Source organism: Globicephala melas, chromosome 17 (genome assembly GCF_963455315.2).
Source record: "Globicephala melas chromosome 17, mGloMel1.2, whole genome shotgun sequence".
NCBI classification, from domain to species: domain Eukaryota; kingdom Metazoa; phylum Chordata; class Mammalia; order Artiodactyla; family Delphinidae; genus Globicephala; species Globicephala melas.
The window spans coordinates 19,190,972-19,215,134 of NC_083330.1; positions in this window are offsets into that span (position 1 = coordinate 19,190,972).

The window sequence follows — 24,163 nt, forward strand, 5'->3', positions numbered from 1 at the left end:
TTGACTAGAACTTAGCCCATGCCCCCATCTTGTTCTCGGGGAGGCCGGGAGTGTTAGGTAGAAAACCTTGTGCCAACAAAAACTGTACATCACTGGGCTTCTGCTATCGGGTGACAAAGTAGCCATCTATCACACACGTGTTGCCTCATTTAATCCTCAGAGCAACCCTGTAAGAGAGGTATAATTATCTTTCTCTTGTAAAGGGAAGAAACCTTTAGCTTAGAGGGTTTCAATAATGTAACCAAAGTTCATTAACCTAAAAAGTAGGAGAGCCATATTCAAGTCCAGGTCTGGTTTAAGGAGATTAAATCTTTGGTATAGAATGAAAATGTGAGCTTCTTACTGTGGTTTTTAAATATATGCAATTGAGTGATGATTGAATATTATCCATTGTGTTACCTGTTAACACATATTTACATGTAAATGAGTGTAAATTTGTTGCAACATGAATAAGAAACCACTTTTGTACTTTACGAATCTTCCTCCTAAAAACAAATCAAAAAAAAAAAAAAAAAAACCAAACTTTTGAACGGATTAAAGAAACTAAAATATATAACAGGTAGGTTATGATGAAAGCAAAGACAAATTTAAATCAGTGGCTCAGCACATTTTCAAAAAATCCCGTGGGCTGAGGAATGTAGTTCATTGGAGCCCAAAACTATTTGACAATTTGATATTATCTAAATCTGGAGCTCATTTAAAACAATTGACAGGCTGCCTCAAGAAACAGTGATGCCTCCCTCTCTCTTTCTCATTCTCTCACACACACACACACACACACACACACACACACACACTTCATTTGCTGAAGCAGGGGAAAACTGATTTAGTAATTATTAATGATATAAAAAGGGTTCTCCAAGCTGCAAGAGGCTGAATTAAATGATTTTTACAGAACCTTTCAAAATTTCTATGATTATGATTTCATAGCCCCCCACTTACCCTGCAAATAAAAAGCTTGTGTTAACTGTAACTAACTTATTAACTCTTAAAAAGGAAAAATGATTACTTAGAAGCTATCATTGACTTAATAGAATCAATAAAATTCCTTGCAGAGCTGGTACCTGGAAACTGTAAAATATATCTTTGAGAGAGAGTGAGGACAGAAAAAAAAATTAACTCATTTTTAAAAAAATTTACACTAGTATCTCTATTTCATGAATAAGAATGCTTTTGATTTTTATAAATGGAAATATATTTAGTAGTTTTCTGTTTAATTTTTTGTGTTGTTCTCTCAGAAGACATTAAAAAAATCTTTAGAATGTAAAACATATAATTCATTTTTAGTGAACCTTCTAACTTATCTGCATGTATTTACTAAACAGCCATGTTTTAGAAATTATTGCTAACAAATTTGTTTTAAATACTATGGTCAGGGAATGTGTAATATAATATTTTTGTATACTTAACTGCCAAAAATGCTGGACAAAGGGGAACTGAAGTTTTCAGCATATCTTCAAAATGTCGATAAGCAAAGTTATTGCTTTTATATAGCACAAACCTTTTTTCAGGTAATAAAAAAGAATAATTTATTGTGAAATAATGATTCATTTTATAAATGTAAAATTATTTTTATAAATTTCATTGTTGAAAATCAAAAATTACTAGTTTTTTTAATGTTAAATTATAGTGAGATTAAAATATTTCTAAACTGTGATACCATATTGTTTCACTGAACTTTCTAAATAAAAATTGAGAAAAAAAAAAAACCCTAAAATGTGGTCCTTCCTTAGGGTTCAAAAATGATTTCATAATTTTAGAGATACTGATGGTGTCTTTTATATTGTCACTTAAATTTACATAGAGTGTGCAAAATACTGGTCTTTAGAGGCAAGAGCAAAATTAATTAGCACATCTTCAAATAATTGTAGAGTGGGACACTGATTGAAGGAAGAGCCTCATATTTGCACTTTAATTATGTAGTTTTGCTTGAAAGTTTTGTCCCAATAATTAAAACAGATGCCCTAGGCTGACTTAAACACCGTACATAAATTTGGCATGTAATTTTTTTACTTTTTTATTTCGGTATGCGGGCCTCTCACTGTTGTGGCCTCTCCCGTTGCGGAGCACAGGCTCCGGACGCGCAGGCTAAGCGGCCATGGCTCACGGGCCCAGCCGCTCCGCGGCATGTGGGATCTTCCCGGACCGGGGCACGAACCCGTGTCCCCCGTATCGGCAGGCGGACTCTCAACCACTGCACCACCAGGGAAGCCCTGGCATGTAAATTTTTAACCTAAATGTTTTAATTCCTGGTATCCTTCGTTCACATTTAAAGCTTCTTTGTACCATTTCTTATATTATTAAGACCAGTGATTTTATTTTTATAGAATTCTACTAGGTTTTATTTTATTTTCACTCTTATCAGGGTAACATGTATACATCATTTAAAACACAAATTATACTTAAGGTGTAAAATGAAAACCTGCCGTCTTCCATCCCATCACTCGCCTGCTCTGCATGTACTGCTCTTTAGTAACTTTATTCAATTATTGCAGCTATTTTCGCTGATATTTTTCCCCAAGATTTGAAAGCACATGTTTTTTTTAATCATATTTTGCACTTTTTTTTCATTTTTAGAGTTTCTTTGTATACAGACACTTCATCCTCACCACATTCTCCCGATTTCTTAAAAAAAATCAATATTTTTACTTAGTAGTCACAATTTAAATAATTTTCAAACCATCATTTAAAATATGAAACAGGTAATTTTTATATCTCTGTGGAGCATAGAAGATATATACCCTAATCTTATAGCAGAAGTAAGAATAGTCCTAGCTCCAGTTCACAGAATGAATGACTTAGAAAAAAGAAAACACATCAAATATATTAATAGTGAAGTTTATCATAACCCCATGTTTGAGTGTGACATGACATCCATTTCAGCTTGATTATTTGAGATGATTTTTTTTAACTTATGTCTCTTCTTTCCCTCCAATCCCACTGAATTGCCCAGAGAAACACTTCTCAAAAATAAGAAAAATCTATACAGGTACTGAATCTTAAAAAAATTTTTTTCTTGAAAAATATGGGGTGATGACATCAGAGTAAAGGAAATGTAGACCAGTCTATGATTAAGCACAAGCATAATGGTGCTTCTGGGAAAGTAATGTGAAATTCCGCAAATAGAGACCTCAGAATCTTCAATGATTTAACACTAGAGGCTGAGACCAAGGAAGAGCATGCAGTAGTCAATGAAGGTCAAATCAAAGAACATAAGGGGCTATGGCAGTGACCCAGTATAGAGGGCTCCTAGTGAGATTCATCTGATTTCCCTTGAGGCAGAAATGTTGATCAATGAAGGAGAGTCAGGGCCACAGCAATTTCCAAGTGAGAGGAGTTGCATTCAGTCACAGAAGGGATGGAGAAATCTTAACTTCAGAGTACTATAATAGTCCGGCAGACAGAGAAGGTTTAAGCCATGCCCACAATTTGGTCAAAAGCGTAAGCAGAGTTCCCAGAGAGGTTAAATTCTCAAACGAGGCAAGTCAGCTACACCAGGGTAAGGACCCTGATTGGGAAAAATGGGACCTTGAAATTGAGATAGGAACTTCTATAGAAAATTTTGAATTCCCAAATACTCTGGAACTCTTTGCAGAAATGCCTTACTCTTGCTGTTAAGGGTAAGACTCTAGGGCTTCCCTGGTGGCGCAGTGGTTGAGAGTCCGCCTGCCGATGCAGGGGATACGGGTTCGTGCCCCGGTCCGGGAAGATGCCACATGCCGCGGAGCGGTTGGGCCCGTGAGCCATGGCCGCTGAGCCTGCGCGTCCGGAGACGCGCAGCCTGGGCTCCGCAACGGGAGAAGCCACAACAGTGAGAGGCCCACGTACCGCAAAAAAAAAAAAAGAGTAAGACTCTTTCTGGTAAGGAGAACTCACTGCTTGAGGACAAGCAAAGGCCTTTTCTTCAGACAAGACATATGCCCCTCAGGACATATCCCCTCCTCCTCTCCTGTTGACTAAACCAATATTGAGGGTTAAGTCACAACATTGCCGGGTCTTGGAAATGCTAGGCTTGCTGAGAGAATAGGGGGAATTATATCTCCAACATAATGAGATATAATGCCAGCAGTTAGGAAGTTGGTTCTGTTAGAACTGGATTCCAGGGAGTAGGATCCAGGAGGGACATAACAAAAAGCTGAATAAGGGAGATTATATTAATATGGAAACAACCTACTAGGATACAGAGTTTAGCCTCCTGGCAAGAACCCTAAAATCATGGAGGCTGAGTGGTGATGCAGACAAGCACAAGCATTTTAATGAGCACCAAGTTTACAGTAGTACCTAAAGGGGCTTGATCTGCAAAGAGCTATGGAGATGGTGGCTAGACCCAAAGAGACCATAGCGGTAACAAGATAAATAGCCAACAAGGGTATTTTTCAATCTATGCAACCGAAAAGAAAGAATGAAGGAACAGAGGAAGGCAGGGTGAGAGGGAGGGAAGGAGGGAGGGAGGGAAGGAAAGAAAGGAGAGAAGGAAGAGAAAAATGAGACAGAAAGAAGGAGGAAGGAAGGAAGAAACAAGGATGATGAGCTGAGGGTTGCCAAACAAAATTTTTAAATTGCAGTATCTTGCCAAGTTCCCAGACTTAGGTCTATTTTCTAACCCAGAATTCATTGACTGAAAAAGAGCCCCCAGGACAGACAGGCCCTATATCTCTATAGCAGGTATATATTTTAAGGATTCCCCCAGTCCTTTTCCAAACAGACCTATGGCCATTTACTCAGATAAACATTCCCTGGAGGAAGGAAAATAAACATTTTGGAATTGTTGCAAGAGGTTCTTGCTTGACACTGATACCTGGAAACCTGAAGCATCTTCATGGACCCCTGTTAGAATGGTAGCATAAGGAAGCTGGATAATAAATAGAGCCATGGCCTAGGATTGGCCCACAATGAGTGTGGTGGATTTGTTTCAAAATAACTAACTGAAATTATGTTACAAAAATTCCTTTCCCTGAATTTCTGGGTTAGTTCAGGCCACAAGAGAAAATTTGTTTGTGTGAATTGGGAAAGCGTAAGTGAAGCAGCAATCATGTCCTTCTATGCTCAGAAGATTAGTACGAGGTACCAGGTGCATTTGCAGCTCATACATCTGTCACTTAATTGCTGGCTGCCCTTGTTTGTGTGGGGAAGTAGTCATTTTCACTTCCCTCAGTTCTGGCTGATTTTGCTGCCATTGTTTCTCTGACTCCCAGGCCATGAGCAAGGTTAGCTCCTTGAGAAATGACACGAGATCCTCAGGCACGTCATTCACTTGATAGCAGTTGGATTCTTAGAGGCAAGGAGTCATCAGTAAGAGTTCTGATGTGCCCTTGTGGATTCCAACTCATCTTCACACACTCCAGTCTGTCCTTGCTTTTACCCATTATGTCCGTATTTCCTTTCCAACTAACACCTTGTTGACTTCAGGCCACAGAACTATTTACAGAAGCAGCAATTTTATGTAGAGTATTAAACCAGCCCTAAAACTATGTAATATCAAAGTCTTAAAATAAGTTCATAATTGTATATAACTTCTTGTGTTTCTGTTTCTATGATTGAATCTTAACTGATACAGTGATTTTGCTGAGTCCAAAAGTCAATCTGATAATCATTTCTCTAGTACCTCAGTGGGTTGGACATACTTTGAGGTTGTCGGAATCCAACCATCTGTTCCTTGTCCTGCTGGATAAAAACTATCTTACTGGGGAAAGCCAAGAGGAAGCTTAGAAAAGTGTTCCCACTCTCCAGAAAACGTCAGTAACTAAAAGGATATCATATTTGAAGCTCGTGTGGGAGAGGGGGAGGAAACAAATATTATCCCTTAAAAACCTATAGAATGAAAGAATAGTAGTCTCTGTTATATCTCAATTTAATTCATCAAAATGGATCCTAAAAAGACAGAGAAATCCTGGAGAATAAGAGTAGACTGCCACAAACTTCAACCAAGTAGAGTAGTAGCCTTAATTGCAGTGGATTAACATGGCTTACAGGTATGAGGTATGTGGCTACTGATCTAATGAATGCATTCTTTTTCATTCTGGTCAAAAATGGATCAGGGGGGCTTCCCTGGTGGCGCAGTGGTTGAGAGTCCGCCTGCCGATGCAGGGGACACGGGTTCCTGCCCCGGTCCGGGAAGATCCCACATGCCGCGGAGCGGCTGGGCCCGTGAGCCATGGCCGCTGAGCCTGCGCGTCCGGAGCCTGTGCTCCGCAACGGGAAGGAAGGAGGTGGTGCTGCAGTCCCTGGTCCGAGGGACTGTGTGTCTGTCCACCTGCCAGGCCCCGCCCTGCCCCCGGGGCAGCTTGGCTACAAGCTGCAGCAGGATGCCGGATCAGAAACTGTTTAGTCCTATCATTTGGAACAGCCAACGATCTACATTGACAGAGTTGATCCAAGGCTATGTTGACTTTCCTCCCGTTTGCCATAATATAGTCAGAAGATATCTCGATCAGCCTGATATCTTATCAAACCTGATATTGGTTCCTATTCAGCCAGAAACTGTTGAGTTTATGGAGAGAAGAAATGGCTTCTTGAATATCCATCAGAGGAAACAGCTTGCATATAATAAATGCTGAGGATAGGAGTCTATCCTTCAGGACACATTACATGTTCTAACTGTATCCCCAGAAAGTAAAATAATTAGATCTGGAAATCAAATGGTAGAAAAATGATTCCCAGCCCATTTGGGGAATCTGTGCTCTCTGTGCCCATAACTCTGGGCTCTCAGTGATTAGAAGTATTGGCTCTAAAGAGGTAATTCTGAAGAAGACTTCCATTTACAAATATTTTCTATTTATATGATTTCCAAGAGACCAGGACACTAAAAGAAGAATCACTATCTGAGCAGGGGTAGTTGCCCCTGATTATCAGGAAGTAGAGTTGCTGCTACACAGTGGGAGCAGAGAGCAGGTGATCCTTTGGGCATCTCTTGGTGCCCCGTTGCCCATCTGTGAAGGAAAATGGACAAGTTCCGCAGCCAGTGCCTGAGAAGAGTTTGGTAATTAGAGACTCAGATCCCTGAGATGAAGGTCTGGATCACGCCAGCCATGCAAGCCACTGAGACTACAGAGGTTCGGCCAAAGGTGAGGAGACTCTAGGTAGTAGAAGAAGGGGGCATAATGATCAGCTGCAGCCTTAAGGACATCTTCATTGGTGGGTTATTGAAGCTGAATCTGGCATCTGTAATCCAACACCGAATTAATTCTCAGAGACAGAGTTTTGGGTGAATTGGAAAATAGCTTTATTGCTTTGCCAGGCATGAGGGAACCATAGCAGGTTTATGCCCTCACAAGTATGTGTCCTGACCTGGAAGGGGTAGCGAGGAGTTTTACAGTAATGGTTCAAAGAAGAGGGCATTATCAGCTCATGGACATTTTTCTGAGTGGTTGGTGGTGAGGTATGTGGGAGTCGGCATCATCAACCTTCTGGTTCCAACTGGTCTACGCGCTCCAGCAGGTGGACAACACACTGTTAACTTCTCCCACCAGGTGGGAGTTTCAGTATCTGCAAAACAGCTCAAAGGTATTGTTACGTGTATCCCTTGAGGGGGAACCGGGACCCTGCCCCAAGGCTGTACTATTGTTTCTTCTGACTGTTCCTCCCTTGTCTCACATCCCCTCCCTTCCCTAATCAGCAAATGTTTGAACCTGCTCTTTGGAACTCAGGGAAGGTCATGGAGGCGGAATGAAACCTATTTCCTGTAATGAAGAAATGGGGGACACAGAAAGACTTTTGTGCCCAGGACCCCCAGAAGGTCCTGCTTGGTATCGTTATCAAATCTACTCCACTTACCTTTCTTTCTTAATTTCCCCCCAGAAAAGGGGCTCTCCAGAATCACAGAGGAGCTGCTAACTAAATTTAGAGGAAGATATGCACCAGAGAGGCACAAGGTACACCGTAGACTGAAGGACGTATTTTGCCAGTTGCTGGAATGCAGCTGGCTAAGAACAATCAGTGGGCAGAGATCTCTGAAAATTACGAAAAGTCACCTCATTCATCACCATACCTTCTTCCTCGAGAGCAGCCTGCATCCAAGGATTGGTCAGTGCAGGGGCATAGAAGCCTAGCCCTCCTCCCCCAACTTAGGAAAACTCTGGACAGCTGTCCAGTTTCAGAGCTCATTATGGGATTGACTGAGGTCTTTTTTGAGTCTGCATCACAGCTTCTTCTTTCCCAAAGTTTGCCTCTATCCTTTTTTTTTTTTTTTTTTAATAATGGTACATGGCCTCTCATTGCTGAGCACAGGCTCTGGACGCGCAGGCCCAGCGGCCATGGCCCACGGGCCCAGCCGCTCTGTGGCGCGTGGGATCCTCCCGGACTGGGGTGTGAACCCGCGTCCCCTGCATCGCCAGGCGGATTCTCAACCACTGCGCCACCAGGGAAGCCCACCTCTATCCTCTTTAAGAGTGTAGATCTGAAACCCCACAACTCAGGGGACTTGAACCCACTGTCTTTTAATTTAGATCACACCCCTGGTCTGAGGATTTAATGAAGCTCAGGTTCTTTATGTCTCATCGCAGAAAGAATTCAGTGAGAGAAAAAGTGATAGGTTAAGAAGTGGATTTATTTAGAGAGATGCACATTCCATAGACAGAATGTGGTCTGTCTCAAAAGGTGAGAACAGCCTTGAGAGAAATACACTCCAGAGAGTGTGGGCCATCTCAGAAGGTGAGAGGCCCTGAAATATGATGTGGTTAGTTTTTATGGGCTGGGTAATTTCTTAGGCTAATGAGTGGGAGGATTATTCCAACTATTTCGGGGAAGAGGTGGAGATTTCCAGGAATTGGGCCACCTCCCACTTTTTGACCTTTTATGATTGGCCTCAGAACTATCCTGGCACCTGTGGGTGTGTCATTTAGCATATGCTAATGTATTACAATGAGTGTATAATGAGGCTCAAGGTCCACTGGAAGTCGAATCTTCCGCCATCTTGGACCTAATTGGTTCTAACCATCTTTTCTCATGTCCTGTGGCTACGTCATTCTTTGAAAGGTTGTGCCCTGTCCCCTTTCCTCCTGTTTCAGATCCTGAAAGCCTTCCCTAATAAATATACTACATGCTAAATTCAGAGTCTGATCCCTAGGGAACCCAATCTGAAACAACATAGAGAATTAATTCATATTTATATACTATCATAGGTAATGGTAAAATAAAATTAATTAACCATATAAATTAAATATTATCATTAAAAATAAAATTTGTAAAAATCAGATTTGTAAAAATCAATATAAATTACATCAGAAATCAAATTTATAAAATAATCTAATGAAAAATGTTTGCACTGAAACACTGAAAACTATGAAACATTTCTGAGAGTTTATTCTATTTTCAGATAAATTAAGGCATCAAAAACTAATGCAAAATCATGATCTAATGGAAATATTAGATATTTGTTTTAAGTATATTTTGACATTGACATAGACCTTCCCTTAGTTTCTTAGAATATATTTTGGAGGAATTTATCTTTAAAATATCATTTTAAAAAACAATGAGGTTCTTTGTCAGGCTATTTATGATAAGTCATCTTAATAATTCTATTAGAACATAGGTGAATAATCCATTTTTTTAACCAATTAAATAAACACTCAGGTTATATTCCTCCTTTAAAAAGTGATCCACATAATCTTGTACTGATCATAACTTGAATATATACAGGAATTTTAAAATATATTGAGTATTCTTTTATAAGTCACTCTAATGTGACAATGCTATGTTCTAGTAAAGCATTGCAATAGAGAGTTATGTAAAATACCCAAGGACCTACTGACCAACATTTTATCAACATGACTACAAACACTATCATTATTGAACTATGAAAAAAAGCCCAACAAATATATGTATATGTAGTAGCAAAAAGCTTTTTGAATTTATAAATAATAATTTAAAAAGGATATACAATATCTACTTTAATACATATTTTTATTATAATATAAGAAATGCCTGGCTGGAAAGAGAATGGTGAACATGCAAGGAAGTGGTTAATTCTTATCCAGGAATTGATGGTGCACCTGAACCAGGTATCTAGAATGACCCCAAGGACATAGCCCAGAAGTTCAAGTTTTATGTGGCAATACAGCCTGATCTAGACAGCCTGACTGCCAGTCTGTGCTCTTGTTCCTCTGTGTGTCATAAATAATTACACAGGTGCAATTGCAAGAGTGCTATAAATGAGAATCACTCTAAGTTAATTCCTATAGGTTGAGAATTTTCTGTAATTACAGAAAGCTCAAAGTGCTAGTCACACATGGATTTTGAGATCCAGCCAAGTATTCACAGCAGTTCATTCTGGGGCCAAGACTGTCTCCTGACTCCCAGGTGGATTCAGATAAGATCAGACACAAAAACAAGCTTTCCCTAGAAAACCCTTTGAAAAACTACAAAACAATTTCTTCAACTTATGCATTTTTAACAGCTAAAAAATAATAAAATTTTAGTAGCAATAAATATAAAAAGGAAGTTATTTACTTAAAGGTATATTTTAATAAATGAAATTACAATTAATACACATGAAAATATTTTGGTTTGTTCAAAAATATCTTTTGAAAGGGGTAGCCATTTTTTTTCTCTGATAATCTAGCACAGAAAGATGCCTTGGTAAATTGTAAAATCGAATGTTAGGCTAAATGAGAAAGGCATTATGTTGGAAGTTCGGATTTGTGTGCCATAATTAAACATAAATAATCATGGCAGTACCCCTCTGAAACCTCTAATGGTTTCCCACTACTCTTTGAGTAAAATTTCAATTCCATGCCATGCCCCCACCAAGCTCTAGATAATTTACACACCCTATCTCTTCGACATAATCATTTCCCATTCAATCCTCTTCACTTAGTACACTGGACTTGCATCATCATCATTATTATTTATTTTAGTGTAATTTAGGGCTTTTTTTTCTATTCAGAATACTCTTCATATGGTTAATACATTGTTAACAGTTCGTGTTTCAGCTCATATGTTACCTCTTCAGAGAATCTTTACTCTGTCCCCTGAGGTATCGTTTTCCTCATTACCATAATGAATGCCTTTAAACATGTATCTCAACGAACAATCATTTTATTATGTTGTTTGTTCATTTGCCTACTCTTTCTCCCCCCACCAGCCCATTTAGAATTTAAGCTATTGGGATAAGAAATCATGTTGAATTTATTTATCCTTGTACTCCTAGTAGAATAACATAGAATGTAGCTTACATAACAAATATTTGTTTAATTAATTAATTAAAAGACAGAGACATTCAACTTCAGAGACAAAGTTGTAGACCTAGTTTGCAAGACATGTTAAAAGAAGTTATTTAGAAAGAGGGAAAATGAATATAGGTCAGAAACTCAGATCTACATAAAGGATGAGCATCAGAGAAGTAATAAATGAAGGTAAAATAAAAACTTTTATTCTTTTCTTAATTGATATAATACTTAATCATTTGTTCAAAATAGTAGTAACAACACAGTATTCCCTGAGTGTACCTAAATGATAAGTTAAATGAATTGAGAGCAATGATATGAGACAGGAGAGAGGGATTAGGAATTTTTTGGTTACTACAAGGTACTTGTACTACTTGTGCAATGGTATAGTGTTACTTGAGAGTTGACTTAGATTGGTTTTAAATGCATACTGAAAACACTAAGGCAACCTCTGAAAAAAAGTAAATGAAATTATAACTAATATGCTAAGATAGTAAAGAAAATGGAATCACATAAATTGCTCATTAAAACCACAAAATGCAGGAAAAAAGACAACCAAATCCAATTATATCAATAGCCACTTTAAATGTCAATGATCTAAATAACGCCAATTAAAAGACAGAAGTCGTCAAAGTAGATCAAAAAGCAAAACTCACCTATATGTTGTCTTCAAGAAAACTATGTTAAATATAAAGTCTCACATAGATCAAAAGTAAAGGGATGGAGAAAGATATACTAATCAAAATAAAGCAAGAATAGCTATATTAATTTCAGACAGAGTATGTATACTACAGAGCAAGGGAAATTATAAGCCATAAATAGGGGCACTACATAATGATAAAGGGGGCAATTCTCCAAGAACATATAACAATCCTTAATGTGTATTTACCTAACTACAGAGCATCAAAATGCATATGGTAAAAACCTCTAGAACTGCAAGGGGAAATAGATGAATGCACTGTTGTATTGGAGACTTCAATACTCCCCTATCAGATGTGGACAGATCCAGCAGGCAGAAAATAAGTAAGGACATAATTGAACTCAACAACATCATTGATCAACTGGATATAATTGATATCTATAGAGCACTTCATCCAATAACAGTAGAATACACACTTTTCTCAAGCTCACATAGAACATTCACCAAGACAGCCCACATTCTGGGCCAACGCAATACAGTGTATTGAAAGAGAAAAACAAAAAGTTGGAGGAACGACACTACCCAACTTAAAGACTTGCTGCAAAGCTACAGTAATCAAGAGAGTGTCATGTTGGTGAAAGAACTGACAGATCAGGGAAAAGTAATAGAGATTCCAGAAATAGACCCACTTAAATATAGTCAGCTGGTCTTTGACAAAGGTCCCAAAGCCAATACAATGGAGAAAAAATAATCTTTTCAACCAACGATGCTGGAACAACTGGACATCCACATGTGAAAATATGAATTTAGACACAGATCTCACACCCTTCACAAAAATCAATTCAAAATGGATCATAGACCTATATGTAAAACTCAAAACTATAAATTTTGAGATGATAATGTTGGAGAAAATCTAGATGACTTTGGGTATGTTAATGACTTTTTGAATACAAAACAAATAGCATAATCCATGGCAGCAATAATTGATAAGCTAGATTTAATTAAATTTTTAAAACTTTTGTGCAAGATACTGTCAAGAGAATAGAAAGACAAGTTACAGACTAGGAAAAAATATTTGTAAAACATAGTGATAAAGGACCCATCAAAAATAGAGACAAAGATTCTTAAAATGCAACACTTCCCCCCAGTAACCCAATTAAAAATGAACAACAGTCCTGGAGAGATACCTCACCAAAGAAAATATGTGAATGATAAATAAGCATATGGTGATGATAAGCAATGATAAACATATGGCGCCTTTCCCTAACGATATACCTTTCATGTGTCATCAGGGAAAGGCGTTTCAAAACAACAGTTAAATATCACGATATACCTATTAAAGTGTCCAAAATCTGGAACACTGACAATACCAAATACTGACAAGGATGTAAAGCAAAGGGAACTCTCATTCATTGTGGTAGTATATACACTTACACAGCCAGTTTTAAAAACAGGTTGGCAGTTTCTTACAAAACCAAACATACTCTTACCATGTGATCCAGCAATCATGCTCTTTGGTATTTACTCAAAGGAGTTGAAAATTTTTGTCCACACAGCCATCTGCACACAGATGTTCACAGCAGCTTTATTCATAATTTTCCAAAATTTGGAAGCAACCAAGATGTCCTTCAAGTAGGCAAATGAATGAACTTTGGTACATCCAAGCAGTGGGATATTATTCAGCGCTAGGAAGAAATGAACTATCAAGCTATGAAAGGACACAGAGGAATTTTAAATGCACATTACTAAGTGAAAGAAACCAATATGAAACGGCTACATACTGTACATTTCCAACTATATGACATTCTGGAAAAGGCAAAATGTACTATGGAAACAGAAAAAAGATGAGTGGTTGCCAGGGGTTGGTAGGAGAAAGGGATGAATAGGCAAAGCACGAAGGATTTCAGAGCAGGGAGGATTTTTAGGGCATTGAAACTATTCTGTATGATACTATGATTATGGAGACATTTCATTCCACATTTGTGAAAACCCACAGAATACACCAAGAGTGATCCCTAATGTAAAATATGGACTTTGGGTGATAATGATGTATCAACATAGGTTCATTGATTGTACCAAATCAATGAACTATTGCAGTGGGAGACATTAAAAAGGGATGGGGGTTTTTCAGAGTGGGGGTAAGGGGTATATGGGAACTCTCTGTACTTTCTGTTCCACCTTTCTGTGAATCTAATATTGCACTAAAAAATAAAGATTTAATCCTGCTTTAAAATACAATAAAATAAAAACTTTTGAAAAATGTATAATGATGGAGGTTTCCACGATGGAAACATGCAGGTAAAAAAGCAAATAATAATTGGCTAATTTTCTGCCAGTGTGCTTCCAGTAACTCAGTTCAAGACCATAGTAAGACAATATCTTCATTCCCACCGTACTCCAGCTGTGGTTTGATTTGAGTTCATATATTGTGTGTCATCATTGACCAGCTATTTTTAAAGAAAATCAACTGAAATGAACACGTAAAATCTTGTTCAGTTTTGTGGTCTACATCACTTACAGTAATGCTTATGATAAAAATGTTAATTGTAAAAGCTGATTTGTTGACATTGTCTTTTAAAATGTCATTTTGTAATTTTTATCAATAAATACTACTTTCCAATAGGTGAAAACATAAAAACGTGACATTGTGGATCACTTCCTCTTTCTGGTATCTATTTTTATGTAAATACTAAAGGTATTGTCATTCAATTGCCATTAATTTTAAAAATACACTGATTTTGATTGTTTTATTACAGCATATACACACCAACAGGAAGTCTTGTTAGTTTAAGAGTGAAATTTTTGGAAACTTCTTAAATAAAGCTGATGAAACAGATATTGAAAATCAGATTCACATTCTATGATTCTTTGATCTTTTATTAATTATAGGAAAAAGTACTCTAAGGAATTTGGGAATACTAGTAAATTTAAGTTTAAATTTCCAGGAATTGCATTAATAGTTACTCATTCCTTTACTGGCACAGAACTGTATTTCTCAATTTGATGAACATATTTTAAAGAAACATAATGCTCCAAATAATATATCAGATCATCTTCCACCTTGAGTAATTTCATCCCATGTAAGCAATGTGCTCATAACACTATTTTAGTGTTGGCAGCCATGGAAGTTGTAACAAGACTCTTGGATGTACACACTCAAAACTATGAAGGTATTTAACAAATCACAATAAAACTGGCTCTCAAGCATTAAGGAGAAAAAAAAAGTAGTCTTTGAATTTGGCAGTCTTTCATCTTGGAAGTGTTTTGATACTTCCAAGTTCAGTGTGAATTTTACTGAATGGCAGTGGTTATAAATTGAAATTAGGAAACAATGAAATCATAATGGCTTGAAGTAACTCCAAATGTTAAACCATATCTCACTGGAAAAACTAGGGATGTACAATTAAGAAAGAAAATTTATTCTTGTTAGCATTCTAAAAAATAATTCCTGAAGTTATTGACTAGCAGTAGTTCTTTTTTTAGCTAATTAAGAATTTGTGAAATGTTATCCTTTTGTTTTTCCAAGCCTATATCTTAAATCTATAATTTTCTCTCTTTTACTATTATCCAGCTTTCACTTTCAGATGTATCTTGTATTTTCATCATTGAATGAAGTAAAGAGTCATACACTCATATCCAACTGACAGTTAAAGTACACTCTAGGTCTTCTGTAGCTCCAGTAAGATGTTTTCAAGCTCTTTATACCTATATATAAATCTTCTCCTTTTTTGAACTTTAGGCTAAACATTTCATACCAATATTCTGATCAAGAGAGTTATCAATGTTTGTTCTTATAATACTGTATGCTGAAAGAATCTCTGTTAGTATCTAATTCCCAGTAGGAGATTTTCTAATTTGGAGAGTAAAAGATAACAGAAACCAAGAACAGGAAGGGAAGTGATCTGAAATGGGTGAAAGGGACTCTGTAGAGTCGAAACTGGATGTCTAATTAGGTAAAACTATTAGAAAACCTAGATAATCACTGCAGCAATTCAACCTTGTAATTGCCTTTATTGAAAATAGCTACACAAATAAATCAAAAGCATTTTCCTTTATTAATCAGATGCTTGCTTTAGTTTAATGTATAGACATAATAATTTTAAGCAGTGAATTTACAATTTTTGAATAAAAATAGAAGGACTAATTGGTTTAAAAATAGCCTTCTGACAATATTACTTGGTATTCAGTTGTGACTCACTTGTCAGATTTGGACTTTGGGCTTGGGAGTGCCCAGTCCTGAAAACTTTGGGTTGCGTAGTGTTCAATTAAGTTAAGGTTTTATATATGATACTAAATATCTGAGATATCTATAAGCCATATATATGATTATATATATTATTTTATTTATACAATTTTATAAATATAATTATATATTATACATTTATTATGATCATTTACATAATAACTGTATAGATGATCTTCCCAATAATGAGGTAATATGCATACATGAAAAGCAAAATAAAAAAGAGAATTGAAGTTAGGGCCTGGATAGGGTGGAGTAAAGGGAAAAGTTTAAGGAGTAGAAGTGATCTCCAAATAGACTTGGATTTTTCAAATTCAACTTTGAAACATTTTGAACATTTTCTTCCATAACAAGTGTTAGGCATTTAGATCCCACTAATAAAATCCTGCAACATAGTTAATCTTTAAGCTTTGTACCAGTGTTCTTCATAATTCTGTTACCTGGAATTATATTAGGGGGAAGAATGACTGAAAGCCAAATATGCAAAAGCAGTTGCATATTAATCACAGTTTCAAAATCACTGTGTGACAAAATCTATTTTATTTTGCGCACTGACGTAGGCTGTTACAACTTTGTGAGATTCCTCAACCCTATGATAATATACATGCCCTTTTTTTGGCCTCCTAACAAGTACTTCAACAAGCTTTTAATTTTACATCCTTCAAGCAAAATTGACAAAAATGAACAAGGCTGCTAGCTTGAAACCACACAATGAATTCCAAAATAACATTAATCCAATAATAGATGAAGGCCAATTGAAAAGTAGTCTAGTTACCCTTGTGGCTGGAGTGAATAAACTTCAAGGTCTCAGTCGAACTCCTAGAGTATTTTCCTGGACCCCTCTTGCTTGTAGGGCCCTGAACTCAATTTTCAGTCTCCACTGTCTGTGAATCTAACAAAAATTCTGCTTAGCTTCTCAGCTTCTCAGCCACCACCTCTGGAATTAGTAATTACCTGGAGGGAAAAGGTGGTCCCTCTTTGGCTTCCCTTCCCTCTTAGCTTGTAGTCATACAATTCCTCACTATTTTAATGCCTTAAAATAAATTTTTTTAAATGTTTTTTTTTCCCCTCTCTTTTTTCTAGTGTTGTTAGTGGAAGATTTGGTTTGCAAATATCTAGTGCACTATTGCCAAAAATAGACACTCTAGGTACATATGTTTTTTTAATAAATTTATTTGTTATTTATTTATTTATTTTCGTCTGCGTTGGATCTTCGGTGCTGCGTGGGCTTTCTCTAGTTGCGGAGAGCAGAGGCTACTCTTCGCTGTGGTGCGCGGGCTTCTCATTGTGATGGCTTCTCTTGTTGTGGAGCACATGTTCTAGGTGTGCGGGCTTCAGTAGTTGCGGCACATGGCCTTCGTTGGTCCATGGCATGTGGGATCTTCCCAGACCAGGGTTCAAACCCGTGTCTCCTGCATTGACAGGCAGATTTTTAACCACTGCCCCACCAGGGAAGTCCTAGGTGCAAATTTTTAGCCCAATTTCAAATGAGGAAACTGATGCTTGGTAGAATAATTTGTCTCAAGTCACTCACTTATTAAGTGGAGAAACAGGACTTGAATCTAGATTGTCTGAAACAGAAATCCATTTTATGTTTATTTCACCCAATAAAACTATCTTACAGCAAGATTGAAAACACAAGAAGGAGGACTTTAAGTTTCATCTCATACATAAAGAGAGTTTAGGGACTTCCCTGGTGGTCCAGTGATAAAGAATCTGCTGTTCAATGCATTGGGATGTGGGTTCAATCCCTGGTAGGGGAACTAAGATCCCACATGACGCAGGGCAATGAAGCCTGTGCGCCGCAACTACTGAGCCCGCATGCCTCAACTAGCGTGCCTGCATGCCACAAACTATAGAGCCCACGCACTCTGGAGCCCGTGAAACACAATTAGAGAGAGAAAAATCCGCACACCACAACTAGAGAGAAGCCCGCACACTACAAAAAAGAGCCTGCGTGCCACAACGAAAGATCCTGTAATGCTGCAGTCAAGATCCACTTGCTGCAACGAAGACCCAATGTAGCCAAAAAATTTTAAAAATAAATTAATTAATTAATTACATTAAAAAGAGTTTGGAAGTCATCACTCCCATCCTTACAACAAGAAAAAAGCTGAACAAACAATATCAACAGCTTTTCTTGGAGAGGAAGGAGGTACAGAAAACTGACACCATAAAATCGGAGAGACAGGTTCATAAAGAGACACGTAGCATGTAAAATTGATTTATATGGAACAGAAGATGCTACAGTCATAAACGGGTAGGACTATCAAAAGTAGAATTTTGATGAGTTGCTGGAGGCTGATTATGGATTAGCACAAAAGTGAGAAACTCCTGGAGACCATGGTTTTAGAGAGGGCCCCATACTTTTCTGGGTTTTCCCTCTAGAACACTCTGAGGTTCTCATAGAACCTCAAGAAATATTCCTTTATAACTCTGTCGAATCTTGAAGGAAAAAAAATTACCTCTATAAGAAAAAGGTTGAGAAGTATAGAAGAATTCTGGCTAAAAATCATGCAGGCTCCACCAACCTAGAATTCTATAGCCAGTGAAATTATGTTCCAAAAGTGATAGAAAAGTAGACATTCTCAGACAAACAAAAATTCAGGAAATTTATTGCCAATAGACTTTTTCTATAAAAAATGATAAAAGAAGTTCTTCTGGTGGAAGAAAATTGGTAACTTGAATCAGAAATTTGGATTTACATAAAGAAAAGAAGAGCATTAGAGAAGAAATAAAGGTGAAGTGTTTTATTTTCCTTATTTTAAATTGATCTAAAAGATAACTGTTTAAAGCAACAATAGTAACAATATAATGGATGATTATAGCACGTGAATAAGTGAAGTGAATGACAACAATGTCACAAGGAATGAGAGGGAGGAATTGGGAATATTCAAAGTTACCTGCACTACGTGTACAGCAGTATAGTATGTGAAGATTTAATTTACACATTATTTTGAAATATACTTTGTAAACTCTAGAGTAACCAGTAAAATGTTTTTTAAAAGAAGTATAAATGATATGAGAAGAAGCAATAAAATTGAATCATTAAGTCAGCAATGTGGCTGCATGAGATGTTCCATTTGTCTCTCCCCTTCAATCTACAACCAGCTAAACATCCATAACTCAACAAAGGTTTCTCTGCCCAACATTCCAGGATGCCACAGAGTCCCACTCATCTGTACAACTAAAGGTGGGTGGACTGGATCACACAGAGGAGGCATAACCCTGGAAACAGTGGAGGTGGTGCCTGTGATCCTAGCCCCCTGACTGCTATGGCTGAGCCTGCAGCCCCAGAGCACGTGGTTGAAGCAGGAGAGGTGATACACACAAATTTAGCCTCCCAGCTACAGCAGTGCCCGCAGCCACAAGGAGTCGGGCAGCAGCCACAGTGGAACCTGTGACCCCGCCTCTCCAGCCATGGAGGAACCTGCAACTGTGGCATCACCACTTGCAGTGGCAGCACCTGCAAATCCAACAACCTCAGATACAGCAGAAACGCCCACGGCCCTGGCTCCCCTGCCCTCTGTGGAAGCAGAGCCCGAAACTCAGGCGACACTGGAAATGGCAGATGTACCCACCATCCCAGTGCCCGGTGACTATGCCAGCAGCAACAGTGACACCGTCAGCAGCAAGGCACCAGCGACCCATAAACAGCGACCACAAGAGCATTGGACAGTACCTCTGGCAGAGGCTGTGGAAGCTGCAAAGTGCTGATTCTCCAAGATAACCAGAGGCAGCGTAGGTAAGAGAACCCAAAACTTGTGCTATAGCACCACCTACTGAAAAACAAAAGAAAGTAATTACTAACCTGTTGAGCTGTTCGTTAATTTTATTCCTGAGCTCATTGAACTGCGTTTCTAAGTTTTCTTGTAGTAGTACATGGTTTTTTATTGTGACAGCTATTTTGAATTCTCTATCAGTTAGATCACAATATTCTGTGTCGTTAAGCTTGGTTTCTGGAGAATTCTCATTTTCTTTTGTGATACCATGTTGTCATGTTTTTTTATGGTGCTTGATGTGTTGTTGTTTCATTGCTGGCACAACTGAAGTAGTGAACACCTTTCTTCTGTAGGTAAAGATTTTTTTTTTAACCTGATTTCAACAATTCAGCAGGTCCATAATCAGCCTCCAGCAATTCATCAAAATTATATTTTTGATACTTCTACCAGTTTATTGCTCCAGCAGCTTCTGTTCCATGTAAGTCAATCTCAGTTGCTATATCTTTCTGGATGAACCTGTCTCTCCAGATTTTATGAACAGAAGGAATACTTTATTAAAAAGATTGAAACTCTAAAAATGAACAAACAAATTCTGGAGCTGAAGAACTCAATAAATGAGATGAAGAATGCATTAGAAAGCATTAGAAATAGAACAGACAATATGGAAGACAGAATATGTGAATTCAAAGATAGGAGTCTAGAAATAATACAGGTAGAAGAGAAGAGAGAAATAAGATCTAAAAAAAATGAAGAAATTCTATGAGAACTATCTGACACCCTTAGGAAAGGCAACATAAGTGTAATGGGTATCACAGAAGGAGAAGAGAAGGAGAAGAAACCGAGAGTTTATTTAAAGAAATAATAGCTGAGAACTTCCCAAATCTGGGGAATAAACTGGATATACAAGTCCTTTAAGCTAAGAGAACACTTAATTACCTCAATGCAAAAAGACCTTCTTCAAGACGCATTATATCAAAACTGTCAAAAAATCGATGACAAAGAAAGAATTTTAAAGGCAGTCAGGGAAAAAAAAGATGGCAACCTACAAAGGACCTCCCATCAGGCTATCAGCAGATTTCTCAGCAGAAACTCTACAGGCCAGGAGAGAGTGGAGTGACATACTCAAAATTTTGAAAGATGAAAACTGTCAGGCAAGAATCCAGCAAAGTTATCCTTCAGATACGAAGAATAAGTAAAGGCTTTCCCCAACAAACAAAAGCTGAGGGAGTTCATCACCACTACACCTGTCTTACAAAAATTGTTAAAAGGAGGTCTTCTACCTGAAGCAAAAAAGTGAAAGTACACAGAACTTGAGTAGGGTAATAAATAGAATCAGAAGATTGCATCTCTATATCAGAATAAGTTGTTACACAATTAAAGCAAAGGTTAAAGGGAAAAAGTTATAAAAATAACTATAGCTAGTTATTGTTGTTCAATTTGGTAATAAACTCACAAAATTAAAAGAGATTTCTGCTTCTTGTTATGAGGAGTCAATGAGAAAGGACTTACTCTCTCACTGTAAAGAACATAAATAGAAAACTGGACAGAATAAATGAAACCACTGTTTTTAGTCATTTCTCTGGAGAGTTGAAAGTGCAGGACTGTGATCCCTTTGAAAAGAAGCAATGATATGAGCCCTACAGTCAACTTGGCTCTTTGTATGGGGGAAGAGTCTAGCTTTGGAGACCATGATGTGGCGAGAAGAATCCATACAGCAGGGAGAGTGGTCTCACTGAGGTGAGGAGACCAGGAGACAGAGATCAGAGCTCACGATGGCTGAGGTGGCTGAAATTTGCTAATTAGTCTATCGTATTTTCCCATACCTCTGAGAAAAAACAAAAACTTGACTTTTTTAGATGACCTCATTCACACTCAAATTATTCTAGCTGATCCAATATAGGAAAATTATATTTAATAATGATCGGTAGTTTTATCAAACTATAAATAAAATAATTTAATATGGAATTTAATTTTTGAATCTACCTGGATTTAAAAGGGAGCATCTTTTAAGGTATCTAAAACTGGCAATTAAATATATTAAGGTTTTTCTTTTTAGGTCCCAAAGCACATAGACCAGACAAACAATCCTCCCACTCCCATACTCCCCACATACAGTGGGCGTTAGAATGCAGTGGCTTTTCTCTTAATCTGAAGGGATCAGCATCACCTGTAACATATAAATTAGCTGAGCCTCTGAGAGATCCTATATTGACCTCAGTCATTTTGTTCAGCAATTCTTCAACAACAGGCCAGGGGCTCACTGGTGAACATGTTTGCAATACTGATGTTTGTGCTGCAGAAAATTTTTGGAAGGGAATTCTATTTCCCTGAACAAGTTTCCAAGCACTAAGCTCTCTTTCAAATAATAAAAGAGGTTAGAGACTAACTTAGGGAACCGATTCAATTTTTCATTGTGGTGCTAATAGGGGCAAAGCAAAGAGACAGATTGCATTGACAAGGAAACAAAAATGGGTAATGGATTTAATGGCTTGAGCGCTAATGGAAAAAAAGAACATTCTCTATGAGACTGTCATATTTTTAAAAAATGTGGCTACCATTATTAGTTCTTACCTGAACCAAAAAAAAAAAAAAAAAGTTTATATGGTGTTGTATAAATCATTAATAAGTTTTCAGCAAAATTAAGGTGAAAAATATTTAGGTTTCCTTTTGTTTATTGTCTTCTACATTATTTATATCCTCAGGAATTTCTTATGTACTCAATATCATTGATAGTAAGATTTGCTGCATTGAATATTCACTTGTGATTTTTAACTTCTTAAAACAAAAAGAAATACCAATAAGAAGCTAATTTCCATGTTAGAATAATAATTTGTGGGATTATTTCGGTAGAGGTATATGATGAAAATTGTTAGAATCAGTGTATGATCAGATGGCTAATCAAGGGACATTTCAGTCCAAAATTTTTTTATTTGTCCCTGTCTCTTATGTAAGATATTCATAAAAGACTATAAAAATTTTGAAAATCCCATGATTGATGGACCCATAGTAATATATATATGACCATAACCCCAAATTTTGTCTATAAACTAGGTGATAAAAAGAAATTTGAAAATATTAGATAAAAAACACTTGATTTAAGCTATAAAGTAATAATTAAGTAACTAGAGGGAATGATAACAATGGGATCAAAGGTAGAGTTAATATTTTATTTGATCAAAATGCAAAGAGAACATACCTTTAGTATGACAATTTATCCTAGCAGAGAAAAAAGCATGAGGACTCAAAGGGATAGGAGATAAATTCAGTTTTGTCAAGGTATAAATGGTAATTATGATTATTGTATGAAAGAGAGAGAGAGAGAAAGAGAGAGAGCTTGACAAAGGGAAGGGAAGCAAAAAAGTAATGTTAAAATGCCTAATAAGAAGAAACAGACAACAGAAAATTACAAATTAGAAAATTATTTTCAATCCTACTTTATCCAACATTTATTCGGGTACCTGATGAGCTATGTATCAACTCTGTAGAATGGTCTATAAGCTGGTTTCAATGATTTTGTCACAGTGTTACTGTCCTTCAAAAACAATTAAGTAAATTAATGAGCATATCAATAAAAATAAGTGTGACAAGTCAAACATAAGAAATAAGAGAGAAAAAACACCTCAGGTGTTAACTCTGTCTCAGTCTTAATAGGTGAGTGTTACTGTATCTAATTTGAATTTTCCATTATAGGGATTTATGTCAGTTTGTGATCATTAGATCGTATTAAACATCCCTTGAAGAGCTACAAGGTGCAAAGCACTAATCAAAGAAATGTTTTAAATTTTTAGAACTTTATTTTTAGACTACTCTTTGAGAAACAAATAAAGAACATTTAAAATTAGTCATAGAAATCTTTTACATCTTAATGTAACATGTACTTCAGGGAGATATATTTTTCAAGAAATCTTGGAAGCGTATATGCTGTTTTTCATAATAGCTTGCAAAAATTGGTACCTGTCTCCCTAAACATACCTCAGAGATGTTTCCAAACTTTGCTGGAAAAAAACAGTTTTAGAAATAAAAGCAAACAGTAGCTGCATTTCTATAGAGGAATAAATGTGCTAAGAATATTAAATGGCTTATTGAGAGTGTAACAAACTTGTGGAAGGAAACACAAAACCAGTAAGAAGAAAAGTGAAGCTAATTTGGATGTTAGGATAATTTTTGTGTGTGTTATTTTGTTGTCAGGGCATATATGATGAATTTCTTTAGATGAAGCATGTGATCAATTGGCTAACCGAGGGATATTTCAGTAATGTTTTTAATTGTCTCTGCCAGTTATGTAAGCTATTCATAAAACATCAACTAGCAAAAAGATTTCATTTAATGACTAAATTTATCCCAATCGTTGCTATTTAAAAAAAATATGTATATATAAAGATAATGTTTTCTTTAC